Source organism: Xyrauchen texanus, chromosome 4, assembly GCF_025860055.1.
Source record: "Xyrauchen texanus isolate HMW12.3.18 chromosome 4, RBS_HiC_50CHRs, whole genome shotgun sequence".
Lineage (NCBI taxonomy): Eukaryota > Metazoa > Chordata > Actinopteri > Cypriniformes > Catostomidae > Xyrauchen > Xyrauchen texanus.
In genome coordinates this window covers 5,716,404-5,731,791 of record NC_068279.1, presented here as the reverse complement: position 1 = coordinate 5,731,791, position 15,388 = coordinate 5,716,404, and the positions used below count along the sequence as shown (strand labels likewise).

At 42.1% G+C, this 15,388-nt stretch overlaps 1 non-coding gene across 1 annotated transcript; it reads left to right on the top strand.

Moving 5' to 3' along the window:
* Positions 1-15,012: 15,012 nt before the first annotated feature.
* trnas-aga (transfer RNA serine (anticodon AGA)) lies at positions 15,013-15,094 on the top strand. Its single transcript has one exon. It is a non-coding gene; the product is annotated as a tRNA-Ser (tRNA).
* Positions 15,095-15,388: the final 294 nt, after the last annotated feature.

Sequence of the window (15,388 nt, the reverse complement as noted above, 5' to 3'; positions counted from 1 at the left end):
AGTTGGAGTTGGAAGGTGACAGGGTTAATCTGTTTGGAGATTGTGAAGGGGCCAATGAAACGGGGACTTAGCTTTTTGCAAGGGAGGCGTAACCTGATGTCTCTTGTGGAGAGCCAAACCCTCTGTCCAGGATGGTAGGTCGGAGTGGGAGCTCTGCGGGTGTCAGCAGAACCCTTCTGACGGTGTATTGCACATTGCAGGTGGTGGTGAGCCAAGTTCCAGGTTCTCTCACTCTCTCGGAACCAGTGATCGACGGCTGGTAGCTCCGAGGGATCCCCCGGACCATGGGAATAAGGGGGGGTTGGTAGCCCAACACACATTGGAATGGGGTGAGCTTGGTGGAGGATTGTCGTAGTGAGTTCTGGGCGTACTCAGCCCAGGGAAGGAAACGACTCCAACGATTTTGTCGATGATGACAGAAGGTTCTGAGGAAGCGCCCGATTTCCTGTATCTTCCTTTCCGTCTGTCCATTGCTCTGAGGATGGTAACCAGAAGTGAGACTGATGGTTACCCCCAGGAGAGAAAAGAAGGCCTTCCAGACTCGGGAGATGAACTGAGGTCCGCGATCTGAGACTATGTCTTCCGGGACGCCGTAGTTGCGGAACACCTGATTGAAAGGTCCTCAGCAGTTTCTAAGGCTGTGGGGAGACCCTTGAGGGGAAGTAGTTTGCAGGCCTTTGAGAAACGGTCTACTGCGACCAGGATGCCAGTATAACCTTCGGAAGAGGGTAGATCAGTGATGAAGTCTACCCCTAGATGTGACCAGGGGCGACGAGGAACAGGTAGAGGAAGGAGTTTGCCTGCAGGAAGTCGGCACGGGGTTCGGGAGATGGCACATTCCACACATCCTTGGAGATACCTTCGAACGTCAAGTTCCATACGTGGCCACCAGAATTTGTCCTGGAGAAGGGAGAGAGTTCTGTTACTCCCGGGATGACCAGTACCCAAGGAGGAGTGAAGGGAATCGATGAGGATTATACGTAGTGAAGTGGGAACGTAGGTTTTGTCTGCAGGGCAGTTAGGAGGAGCTGGCTCGGTGACGGTTGCTTCGGCGATGTCCTCGTCCAAGGACCATTGAATGGGACTAACCACGATGTTGGGAGAAAGGATGGTATCTGGGACTTCCTGGATCTCCTCAGGAGCATAGAGACGAGACAGTGCGTCTGCCTTGACATTCTTGTTACCTGGGCGGTAGGAGATAGAGAAGTTGAACCGGGAGAAGAAGAGGGCCCATCGTGCTTGTCGTGGGTTCAGGCGGCGAGCCTCACGGAGGTATTCCAGGTTCTTATGGTCAGTTAGCACAAGGAAAGGGTGTTTAGCTCCTTCAAGCCAGTGTCGCCATTCTTCCAAGGCTAGTTTGATTGCCAGAAGCTCCCGGTTACCAATGTCGTAGTTGAGCTCAGCAGAGTTGAGTTTCCTGGAGAAGTAGGCACAAGGGTGAAGTCTGGACGGTTTCCCCTATTGTTGGGAGAGGACAGCTCCCACGCCTGTGGTGGAGGCGTCTACTTCTACAAGGAAGGGCTTGTTAGGGTCCGGATGGAAGAGAAGGGGAGCCGTTGTAAAAGCTGTTTTGAGACGTTGGAAGGCCAAGGAGGCCGAGGGGGACCAGGTTAAGGACTTAGGCTTGGACTTGAGCAGTGAAGTCAAAGGGGCAGAGAGGGAACTGAAGTTCTCAATGAAACGGCGGTAGAAGTTGGAGAAGCCCAGAAAGCGTTGGAGCTCCTTAATGGTCATAGGAGTGGGCCAGGTTCGTACTGCCTCTACCTTACCCTCATCCATCTGGATGCCTTCAGGACTTAGGTTGTATCCGAGGAACTGAAGTGAGCGCAGGTGAAAGGAACACTTTTCAGCCTTGAGGTATAGACGGTGGTCCCTGAGCTTCTTAAGTACTAGCTCGACATGCTGGCGATGGACCATTTCATTTGTGGAGTAGATAAGAATATCGTCGATGTAGACGATGACAAACTGATTGAGGTACTCCCGGAAAACCTCATTCATGAAGCCCTGGAACACAGATGGGCATTGACCAGACCATACGGCATCACCCGGTATTCATAGTGGCCAGTTGGGGTGACGAAAGCAGTCTTCCATTCATCTCCCTTCCGAATGCAAATAAGATTATAGGTGCTGCGTAGGTCAAGCTTGGTAAAGATAGTCGCTCCTCTCAACAACTCCAGGGCAGCAGGAACTAGGGGAAGAGGGTACCGGAACTTCACGGTTATCTTGTTGAGAGCGCGATAATCAATACAGGGACGGAGACCTCCGTCCTTCTTGGCCACAAAGAAGAAGCTAGAGGCAGCTGGAGAGGTGGATGGGCGAATGTAACCCTGAGAGAGAGCCTCCATTATGTACTCTTCCATGGCGGTCTGCTCTGTAATGGAGAGAGGGTAGATCTTACCTCTGGGTACAGGTTCGCCCGGCAGGAGGTCGATAGAGCAGTCCCAGGGTCGGTGAGGTGGTAGTTGTGATGCCTGAAGGGGACAGAATACGTCCTGAAAGTGGGAGTAGCAGGAGGGAAACTCTCTGGACTTTGAGCTGGTCGGGCTTTCGATGGAAGTGGTGTTTAAATGGACAACAGATTCCCTGGAAGTAGTAGAGAGGTTTGGAGCAGGTAGGTTGGGAAAACAGGTGGAGAAGCATTTGGGTCCCCACTTCAGAACTTCACCGGAAGACCAGCAGATGACGGGAGAGTGTTGGACGAGCCAGGGGAGGCCTAGGATTATGTCAGTAGTGGAGTTATCTAGTACCAGTAGGGTGATATCCTCTGTGTGCAGGCATCCTACTTGAAGCTTGATGGGGCCAACCCAGTGACGGACATGCCCCCTGCCTAAAGGTTTGCCAATTATGGTTTGGATCTGAAGACAGGGTTCACAGGTGTGTTTCTGGAGGAGGAGACGTTTGCAGAGCGTGTCAGAGATGAAATTGCCGGCTGACCCAGAGTCGAGGAGCACAGGTACTGAGAGAGTGGAAGCAGAGGCAGTAAGTGAGACCTTTGTTAGGAGTGGGGAAGAGCAGATTCTTGGAGAGTGTAAATAACTCACCAAAGGGCGAGGTGGCCGAATGGGACACGAAGAGATTACGTGTCTCTCCTTTCCACAGTACAGACACAACCTCTGGGTCACACGGCGTTGGCGCTCAGCAGGGGACAGGCGGTAGGAGTCCAGCTGCATGTTGTCACCTTCGGGTTCATAGGAATAGTTGGAGAGTGGTTGGACAACAGCTGGAGGAAGTGGCACCGCAGGCATCTCAGCAAGACAAGACCTCATACGATTAGCCACCCGGATGGAAAGTAGTATGACGCGCTCTAGACCCATGGCATCATCAAAAGAAGAGAGATGTAGTCGCAGCCGTGGTTCCAACCCCAAGCGGTAAACAGTGAGGAGAGACGACTCATTCCATCCACTGGAGGCTGCTACTGTGTGAAATTTCAGGGCGTAGTCGTTGATGGAACTCTTACCCTGCGGGGATACCAAAAACTTCCCGGAAGTGTTGGGTGAAGCCGTCAAAGGATAGAGTTACGGGGCTATTGGAGTCCCAGAGAGGTTGGGCCCATTGTAATGCTTGTCCAGTTAGAAGAGAGATGATGAATGCCACCTTAGAGCGTTCTGTGGGGAAACGATGTGGTTGCATCTCTATAGTTAGAGAACACTGAGTCAGAAAGCCACTGTAGTACTCCGCCACTCCTGAGTAGGGCGCTGGGTTGGCGACAGGTGTCGAAGAATTACCCGGAGAAGAAATAGCGGAAGTGCCGGTGGATAATGGCGGAGCGGAGGGATCCAAGTTGCGAGTGAGTGCTTGCTGAAGAGCATCTACGAGGGCTTGAATGGGATCGGGTCCTTCCGGGTTCATGATGTTGGTGGTCTGATCTTCTGTAACAGAACCACAGACTCGAAGATAGTGTTGAACCCGGAGGTATAGTTTATTGCAGGGAAAAGGGGAGTAGGAGAAACTGAGTGCACAATGACGTGCAACGGAGTGAGTATCAGAGGAGGTTGATGAAGGGGCGATGAAGTAATGAGCCTTGACACACCTGAGTGTTGGAGTGGAGAACTTGGTAGTAAGTCGCTGGGATGAATGAGCGAGGAGCCCGGAATGGCGATCACTGGAACGTAATGCAGAGGCACTTGACAATGGAGCGTTGAAACACGCCGGAGCGTTGGAGAGGAGAATATCGTCGAACGTAACTGGAACGAAGGAGCAATGAGCGTTAGAAGGAAGCCAGGAAACGTCTTGGAGAAGGAGCAGGTAAGTGAGTCTATGTTTCACGTATGAGATCAGACAAAGAGTGAACGGAGAGTGGAGCTTTTATGTTGTGACGCAGATTGATGAGGGAACAGGTTTCAGGTGCGGGTGATTAGTACTCTGGAGAGAGGGAACGTGGAGTGAAAGTGCTGGGAGTGTCAGGCTGAACTGTTACAGTATAGTTGCCACTTTAACACAAATATTTTGCAGGCCTAAATCTTGTTATTTTTTTTAAGTAATTTATGCTTCTCTTCAAAAGTTTGGAAACACTAAAACAGTTTTGTTCTTGAAATAAATTGATGCATGAAATTGATCAAAAACACTACCTTAAAGTAATATTCTTGATTCAATACAAGTTAAGCTTGACATATTTGTAGCATATTGTTGATTACCAAAAAAAAATGTTTTGACCTTCCCTCCTTTTCTTTAAAAAAAACAAAAAACGAGGTTACAGTGAGATACTTACAATGAAAGTGAATGTGACCAATTTTTGGAGGGTTTAAAGGCAGAAATATGAACCTTATAATTGTAAAAAATCACTTACATTAATTCTTCTTTTAAAACTCATGTATTATTTGAGCTGTAAAGTTGTTTAATTTGTCATTTTTATAAGTCGTTTTAGGGTTTGATGACATTACATTGTCGTGGCAACAAAATTATAAAATTGGCCATAATATATGTTAGTTAGTGATTGTATCACACTAAAATTAAACCTGTTTATGTCTTGTAGCTATACTTTTGAAAAACTGAATATTTTAACATTAAAAAATTGGCCCCATTCAATTCCATTGTAAGTGCAAGTCAGAATAATTTTTTGTGGTAATCAACATTATACCACAAATGCTGTTGATTTAACTTTTATTGAACCCAGAACATTATTTTAAACATTGTGCGGCAAATTATTATTACTGTTTAAAATAACAATTTATCTATATATATATATATATATATATATATATATATATATATATATATATATATATATATATATATATATATATATTTATTTTTATTTTTTTTTAATTTTTTTTTTTATATGTGTAGCAAACTACTAGTATTATAGGAAAAGATGGGGAAATAGCATCTGACCATTTAGACATCTGCTAGAGGAAAGGTTTGAAAATAACAAGAACCTTTTAAGCTTAGTGGTATCTGAGGATTTACTAAGTGCATATGCTAAAAGAATCAAGCGACTATGCTTTCCCTGGTAATGGGGCAAAGGTGAGCCATGGTGACCTGACCCGTTCTGTACAGATACAGAATATTGGACTTTACTCATATCTGTAGAAGCTCATGTACTGAGATACTGTGACAGAGCCACAGTGTCACACTTTCAGATAAAATCAACATACAAATGGCTTACTTATACTTGACGTTGCATATTAAGTTTGGATATGAAAAAGAGTTGTAACATCGAAAAAACCAAAAAATCTGCTTTAAGATTTTGGGGTGTGTGTGTGTGTGTGTGTGAGCGTGTATTTATCACTTGGTGGGGACCAAATGTCCCCATAAGGATAGTAAAACCTGAAATTTTTGACCTTGTGGGGACATTTTGTTGGTCCCCATGAGGAAAACAGCTTATAAATCATACTAAATTATGTTTTTTGAAAATGTAAAAATGCAGAATTTTTTCTGTGAGGGTTAGGTTTAGGGGTAGGGTTAGGTTTAGGGGATAGAATATAAAGTTTGTACAGTATAAAAACCATTATGTCTATGGAAAGTCCCCATAAAACATGGAAACACAACATGTGTGTGCGTGTGTGTGTGTGTGTACAATATACACAAACATTTTATAAACAAAAACGTTTTTGAAAATGATGACTTGGACCAAATAATAAACAAAAGCAGTCAATAAATGCCCAGCATAGATGAGAAGTTATTTGAGCAAATGTTACTAAACTTACTTGCGCTACGCCTAAGTCATACACCAGAACTCAACTCTCTTGTGAACTCGCGGAAGGACATTACCGGAAGCCAGTGACTATACTTTATACAGTTATATATATGGATTTTTTTTCTTTCAAAAACGCATCACTTCACTTCAGAAGGCCTTTATCAACACCCTGGAGCCGTATGGATTCGTTTTTTGATGGATGGATGTGCATATCCTCCCATTATAAAGCTTATGATATTCTTTTATATAACTCTGATTGTGTTTGGCTGAAAGAAGAAAGTCATATACACCTAGGATGGTTTGAGGGTGAGTAAATTATGGGCTCATTTTCATTTTTGGGTGAACCAACAACCCTTTAAGCTAGTTAATGAGTAATTGGTAATTCTGGGAGATAGCAGTATTTCATTTCAGAGTGACTTGAGAACATCTACAGCTACATCAATTTATCATATAGGCCTTTCATTTATATATACTGTATATAGAGTAATGACTATGGCTATTTTCGGTATATCATACTAACATAGTACTCTTGCTATTTCTTCCAGTATAAAGTATGAATACTGTACAATGTATGCAAATATAAAACCTGATAAATTTGACAAAATGTGCAGAGCTTACTAGGTGGAATACACAATTCAATGCACTTACCTTGAACTATTGTTTGAACCATTTATCATTGCCTATTGCATTCTGTTTCACATACTATTTAAACATTGGCAGTGTACTGTGCAGTATTCAGTATGTATTAAGCTAGATTTCCATTTTGAACATAGCTTGTTTGTTTTACAACTTCAGACCTTTATATTTGTCACAGACAACTTGAAGGAGAAAAAGGATGCATGACTGCATCCTTGCATACATCAGTGCAAGCATGCATAAGTTCATGTCTTTGTATTTCTGTATATCTGCAGCTAAAGTAAAGCTCTTCTTTGCCATGGTCTGGCAATGAGTGGGATGCAGTGTGGAATAGTTACTAAAATAGAAATAGGGTAAACCCGTACAGGAGGAAGAATACCCCAGGCAATTGGCTTCTGGTACAGCACATGGCCAATTCCTTTAAATCAGATGAAAACACTGTAATTTACAGGTGTAGCTAGAAGTAAAAAAGTGTAAGATTTAAATCAAATCACTTTATTTTCACTCGACCATATACACAAGTGCAACAATGGGTAAAAGTCTTTGGTGCAGTTCCGAGCAACATTGCAGTCATGACAGTGATGAGACATATACCAATTTACAATAAACATCAGATTTACACACAACACAATGTACAAATAATATTATACAATGTACAGTATACAATACACACAATATATAATACACATACACACAATATAGAATACACCGTATACAATAAAAATAGTATAAAGTATACATTAGTTTGTATTGTGCTGTATTGACATTCAGGCTGTTGGTTGATAGTCAGTTGGCAGTGTGTTGTTAAGAGAGAATATAATTATGACAGTCCAGTGTGAGATAAATAAAGTGCAGTGCTGATGTATATTGATCGTGAGAGATCAAGCGTTCAACAGTCTGATTGCTTGGGGGAAAAATCTGCCATGGATTCGGCTGGTGCGGGTCCTGATGCTGCGATACCGCCTACGTGATGGTCGCAGTGAGAGCAGCCCGTGGCTTGGGTGGCTGGAGTCTCCGATGATCCTCAGAGCTTTTTTCACACACCGCCTGGTATAGATGTGCTGGAGGAAGGGAAGCTCACCTCTGATGATGTGTCTGGCAGTTCGCACCACGTTTTGCAAGGCTTTGCTTTTGAGGGTAGTGCTGTTGCTGTACTCTTGCTCTCAACAGAGCTGGTGTAGAACCGTGTGAGGATGAGGTGGTTCATTCCAAACATCCTCAGCCATCTCAGGAAGAAGAGGCGCTTGTGAGCCTTCTTCACAACAGCCTCAGTGTGGATGGACCATGTGAGTTCCTCAGTGATGCACTGAGGAACTTGAAACAGCTGACTCTCTCCACCGATGCTCCATTGATGGTGATGGGGCTGTATTTGCTGTCTTTTCTCCTGAAGTCCACCACAAGCTCCTTGGTCTTATTGATGCTGAAGGAGAGGTTGTGCTCCTGACACCAACGTGTAAGAGTGTGCACCTATTCTCTGTGGGCTGTTTCAGCATTGTCAGTGATCAGACATACCATCGTCATATCATCAGCAAACGTAATGATGGCATTGGAGCTATGTGTTGCCACACAGTCATATGTGTACAGGGAATACAGGAGTGGGCTGAGAACACAGCCCTGCAGGGTTCCAGTGTTGAGGGTCAGAGATGACGAAATGTTGCTGCCCATTCTAACCACCTGGCGTCTACCTGACAGGAAATCCAGGATCCAGCTGCACAGCAAGCTGTTTAAGAGCTTCACATCAAGCTTGGAGGGCAATATGGAGTTGAATGCTGAGCTGTAGTCTACAAACAGCATTCGCACAGATGTGTTCCTTTTTTCCAGGTGGTTGAGAGCAGTGTGTAGTGTAGATGAAAATTCATCATCAGTGGAGCAGTTGTTGCGTTAAGCAAACTGCAGTGATTCAAGTGAGGCAGGCAGGCAGCATGTCATTTCTGATTAGTCTCTCAAAGCATTTGCTGATGATGGGGGTCAGAGCAACAGGACGCCAGTCATTTAAGCATGTAATTTTGGATTGCTTAGTTGATTAGTTTAACTTTAGGGTATATACACGTAGCTATTTGCTGTAGTCGGTAGTAATGTACTACATTTTCTGTGTTACATTTACTTGAATACATTTTTAGATAAAATTTTCTTTTAAAAGTAGGTTTAAAAATTGGCCTGGTTGCTAGGGAGGGTAGAGTCACATGGGGTAACCTCCACGTGGTCTCTATAATGTGGTTCGTTCTCGTTGCTCACATTTATGCATTTGGAAGATGCTTTTATCCAAAGCAACTTACAGTGCATGTATTAAAGGGACACCCCCCCTGAAGCAGTGCCTTGCTCAAGGACACAATGGTGGTGGCTGTGGGGATCGAACCAGCGACCTCCTGATTAAAAATGTTGAGCTTGTTTGTGTTGTGGTGGTGATGGTTAATTTCAAGGTGATGCTGTAACTATGGTGTAACAAGGAAGGACACCGGGAGCTGGATTCTTCAAACACAGGTCAAGATCAAGAACGTATTGAATTTCATTCTTACTGTTTGAAGGTCCCTCCTCCCAAGATTTGCGTATGACATCAAGCACGCTTCGCGGGTGCCCCCCATACAGCTGCTCAAATGGGGAAAACCCTGTGAAGGCTTGCGGGTCCTCTCGTGCTGTGAATAACGGAACGGCCATTTGTCCCAATTTCCAGCATCCTCGTGCACAAACTTACGAATCATGTTTTTAAGGCGTTTATTAAATCGTTCCACCAGGCTATCTGTTTGTAGATGTCAACGCTGGTGTGGATCGATTTAATGCCCAATAATTCGTAAAGCTTGCGTAGAGTTGAGATGCTGCATAGAGGCACTGCTTCCGGATATTGCATTGCATAGTCCACCAGGACTAATACAAAGCGACATCCGCATTCTGACCGCATTAATGGCCTGACGAGGTCCATGCCAATTCTCTTGAAGGAGAACTCGATCAGCGGAAGTGGGTGCAATGATGCTTTTGGCATGGGCAGTGGATTCACCAGCTGACATTTGTGGCATGCCGCACACCACCAGCGGACATCGCTGCCAATGCCTGGCCAATAAAAACAGGCTATTAGGTGGTTCAGTGTTTTCCTTTCCACTAGATGACCCACCATGGGATTATTATAATTTCCTGTAGGCTCTGCAGTATTAAGAGCTTGGTTGTATTTTCTTTTGTTTGAGCATCCTGCATCACTCTATACAACTGCTTGTTCATAATTGCGAAATGAGGATATGAAAGTGCGACATTCGGCTGGAGTTGTTGACCAGCGATCACAGTTGACGGCATTGCTCTGGGCTCTGCCCGACACGTTGCAGGATGGTCTTCTTCAGGTCGCTGTAGACCAGGTGATTAGCCTCCGGCAATTGTTGTGCTGCAAGCTGGGCTTCCCTGGACAGCAGAGGGATGAGTTTCTAAGTATACATTTTTATGTCAATGCTGAAATATATCAGTGTGCCTAGTGTATAAATCCATGTAAACATCTGTTTTAAGTGTAAATGCCTTTTGCTCTGCCTGTTGTGTGCATGCGTGACTACTGGAGTCTATCTCTGAGTGTGCACACTGCACAGCAACATTGCATTTGACAGATGCAATGTGTTTTTCTCATGGTCAATATAGAACAAGCTCTGAATTTATAAAGTAGCCTAACATGCTCCCAAATACAGAAATAAGGTGCAGTTTACCCTTACTGTATAGAACTAATGATCTAAATCTATCTTTCTATACAGAAAATACTGTAAATAAATTAATAATCCATTCAGGACCTTAAAGCCATTAATAAAAGCATGATCTTGCTTCTTTTTATCCAGCATCATATAATGTATGATATGTGGAGTAATGTTTTTCACCGTAATAATTACTTGAAACTGGTTTCCAAACTTCTCTTCTAATTTACAGATTCGTTCAAATCTGACAAGCATCCTTTAAGTGCTAGTTCAGCCATAAATGAATATTCTGTCATAACTTCCCCACCCTCATGTTTTTCTAAACGTTTCTGTATTTTGTGGAAAAAGATATTAGACAGAATGTAAGAGACTGACAATCTCAGTAACCATTCCCTTTTAAAATATGGAGGAAAAAACATGCAGTGAAAGTAAATGTGACTATAAAGCTAACATTCTTTCAAACATTTCCTTAATTGTGTTTCATTGAAGACAGAAAGTCATACATGTTTGGAGCAACATGAGGGTGAATGTTGAAATCCATCCATCCATCCATCGTCAACCGCTTATCCTGTGTACAGGGTCGCGGGGGGCTGGAGCCTATCCCAGCTAACATTGGGCGAAAGGCGGGGGACACCCTGGACAGGTCGCCAGTCCATCGCAGGAATGTTGAAATGATTTCCAATAATAATAATATTTATAATAATAACAATAATAATAATAATAATATATTATTATTATTAGTATTATTATTCTGTGGTACATGTTAAATGTTTGTTATGTAATAAAATATTAAAGATTAAATGCCCATTACATTAAATATGAAAGTAACTATTTACTCACTACTTGAGTATTCTTTTATTTGGATACTTTTTACTCTTACTCATATAAGTATTAATATCACTACTTTTACTTCTACTTTTGTCATTCTTTTTTTTTCAAGTAATTGTATGTTTACTTGAGTACAGTTTTTGGCAACTCTACACGCCTCTGGCTATTTGTAGCATTTTATTAGTTAATACACTCGAAAAAAATATTTTAGCCTATTAATTCCGTTAAATTAAATAGATACATTTTAATCTAATTTTATGTATTTTTTAATTTGAATACATTTAAGTTGTATTTATTTAATTTTGTTAAATATTACTCAATTCAATTTGATTGAATTTTGTTATCAAATTGAAGCACATAAATCTTTTATATTTAATGTATATATCCGTGAGGTTATGACTATTTTTACATTGAACATTTTACAAATCACAGACAATTAGTCTAACTGGATTATTTTCTCCTTTTTTAGACCTTGATGGACATGAACAAAAATCTAGGATTATTGATAAAAATAAGTGATAAAATTGGTATCACAACACAACAAGCGACCCAACAATAAATTGAAAATAAATAAAATATATACACCTTTTAATTCATTTGTTAAAGGTGCAATATGTAAGATTCAGAAACCCTTGTTATTAATGACACCTGTGGCCATTAATTGAACTGCAGCCAGCCACCTGTTGCTCATGCACACACTCAAAATGGACACGAGCGAACCAGCATTGGCCAAAACAATGACGTAACATACAAAGAGACTGAATGTGATCCACTGGCATCATGCTGACAGATGAGGCAGCATAATTAAAATGACACCGTGATGATTGTTTTACTACAAATTTTGATACTAAATGAAAACTACTTATCAGCTAGCATAGCATACTGATACACACATACAGCTACATACTACCGAACTATAACAGAAAAATTATTGTTGCGCTGCAGTTATGTTGCACTATTTTATGTTTTGTATGTTACATGTTGTACTATGATCCAGAAACCAGCGTATTTGCTTAAATTGATCCTGTACCTGACTTTTAGTATAAAGAGTAGATTGTTGAAATTATTTGAAATTTACAAAGTAAGGTAGCTTGCAATTCGTCAGCGTTAGCAAGCAAGATCATGTTTGCTAAAATTACACAGATCAATTCTTATGGCACTATATTTCACATGCTTTGATGTTACGTAAGCTTACCTGTCCAATAAGAAGAATGCCAATTCAGGGTCGGTTTTGATCCCCAAAACCAAACGAAGGTCCCTCCAGGAATAAAATGCCCTGCTGATGTTCACTCTAGTTTTTGCTCGACCATGATCACGTTCCCGCTTAGCCAAATGGGATTCAGTAGAAGGCTCTCGGAAGCAGGCATAAACGTTACATCCTTTGGATTTTTCCGGCAAAACCGACCCGTTACCTTCTCATGAAAATCAGTCTACAGGCTTTAATAGGTAACCTAGGAAGTCCGGGTAGGGCTCATTTTTAAGCTGCGTTACAAGCCGTTCACAAATTGGCAAAAAACAAGGCTAATATTACATAAAAATTGTTACATACTGTACCTTTAATTGTGTTGTGTCTCTTATTTCTTTCATGTTTATTACAGTTGTGGTCTTGCACCTTTAAAATAATTTTCCAACTGAATGTTCCTTTAGTTATTTAGTGAACTGTGTTCTGAAAACATAGCTAAACAAACCAAAGAGACCAAACTATCCATTCATAACAAGGACAACTGAATAATAAAAAAGGGTGAAAATACAAAGAGAAATCCCAGTATGTTTATTGTGTCAACACATGTCAAAAACATTTTAAGGGTCAGGAAAATTGAAGAGCTGACTAATCCCAAACACCAACAGGAATATTATTCATGACTTCACCATCCAGAGGTCTCTGGAGGTGTCACAGGGACTGAAGTTTCCACGGGTATTAACTGCAAAGCTTAGCTGCATCCAACTTTAATTAATGCTGGGAAGCAGAGCGAGGAATCGGTAGCGAGGAACAGCGGGTGGGCGCTGGGACAGATAGCAACCACTGTGTGGACATGCCAAATGCCCTCAGGTTAGTGCCACCTCCATGCCAGGACTGAAGTGGGCACTATTCCACCGCAAAGCAGTGGCTATGCTTGCTAGCTGGGAGTCTAAACATAAATAGAAGGACAAGAAACACCTTAATAATCAGGTATAACACAGCCTTAATCCTGGGGTCAAGATTTATCAGTCTCCTGAGAAAATGTAACAGGTTTAATTTGATTTTAACATCAGAGAAATCACAGAAGCGATGCCGTTTTTGATGTTGGACATGGTCAACACGAACGCTGTTGGTATAGTCGCAAATAACAATTACTCTCTAAATGCAAACTTATCTATGGTGATGGCTATAAAATAGCATACACTGTTCCAAACGTGAGCTGGTGCTTTTGCATCTTTTTTTTTTTAGCTTGAAAAATTATAACGTCATGAGGGTGAATGATAACACAATTTTCCTAAATGAGAGCACTATTCATTTAACACTTTAATGCGTACCTTGGGTCATCAGTGACTCAGGGGCCTCATTCCAACCCATTTCTCATTTCCAATATACGTTTAACATTAAGTTGTGTCTCATTAAATTTCTCTATATGTGTTGCATCATCAAATTAAACATTAAAATATATTATTTCCTAATTGTCTTGAAAATGTTTGGAAAATTTGACACCATCTGGGCATTTTTTAGTTCCATTTGTGTTAGATATATTCATGCCAGTTTACTAAAGACCTGAGGGAGGAGAGGAAAGGAGTTTTCTATTGCAGTTGTAAGACATTGGTAATAACAAAACGAGTGTCTTTGTGAGATGCCAATCCGGGTGGGCCAGAGACGGATTAACCACCGGGCGGATTGGGCTGTTGCCCATGGGCCTCTAAACTCAAAGGGCCTCATGCTCTAAAAAATTTCATTCTTTATTTATTTATTTTGAGATATCTATTACAAATACATGTAAATGTCAGCTTTATGTGAATTACCATTTGTTCAGCCAAATAGTGCTGGTCTACAGGGTAGGGTTGCACCAGCTTTCGGGACGTAAAGTTCAAACACCCTGTTGATTTTGATCGATGTTGACGATTTACATTTATTCATTTGGCAGACACTTTTATCCAAAGCGACTTACAAAAGAGGAAAACATAAGTGAATCATCTTAAGGAGACAGTGGTACGAAAAGTGCCATACTACAAAGTTTCACTATCATCAGAATAGTATACAAAATAAGATTTAAGTGCCTGGTTAAGTGCTTTTGGAACAGATGTGTTTTTAGCCGTTTTTTGAAGATAGAGAGTGAGTCAGCTTCACAGTTGGAGTTGGGAAGGTCATTCCACCAATGTGGTATGATGAAACTGAAAGTGTTTTGGTGCCTCTTTGTTTTGGTATGACAAGGCGACGTTCCTTAGCCGACCGCAGGCTTCTGGTGGGAACGTAGCTCTGCATAAATTATTTCAGGTATGCTGGAGCAGACCCAGTGACTGTTTTGTAAGCCAGCATCATGGCCTTCAATTTAATACGTGCATCAACTGGCAGCCAGTGGAGAGAGACAAAGAGTGGTGTAACATGCGCTCTCTTTGGTTCATTAAAGACCAGATGTGCTGCTGCATTCTGGATCATTTGCAGAGGTCTAATTGCACATGCAGGATGGCCTGCAATGAGAGCGTTACAGCAGTCCAGTCTAGATATAACAAGTGACTGAACAATCAGTTGTGTGGCATGTAGAGTGTAAATCTAGATGACTACAAGTAGTCGTGGCCGAGTGGTTAAGGCGATGGACTAGAAATCCATTGGGGTCTCCCCGCGCAGGCTCGAATCCTGTTGACTACAGGGCTGCTGTTCATCAACAATGCTTTATGGAGTGGTGGTGGTGTAGTGGGCTAAAGCACATAACTGTTAATCAGAAGGTCACTGGTTTCCAAAGTCCCCATGGCCACCACCAGTGTGTCCTTGAGCAAGGCACTTAACTCCAGGTTGTTCCAGGGCGGATTGTCCCTGTAATAAGTGCACTGTAAGTCGCTTTGTATAAAAGCGTCTGCCAAATGTAAATGTTAATGTGATCTTGCAGTCTTTGAGATGTGGTCTGTGAAATTTAGCTTGTTATAAATGGTTATCACTAGATTT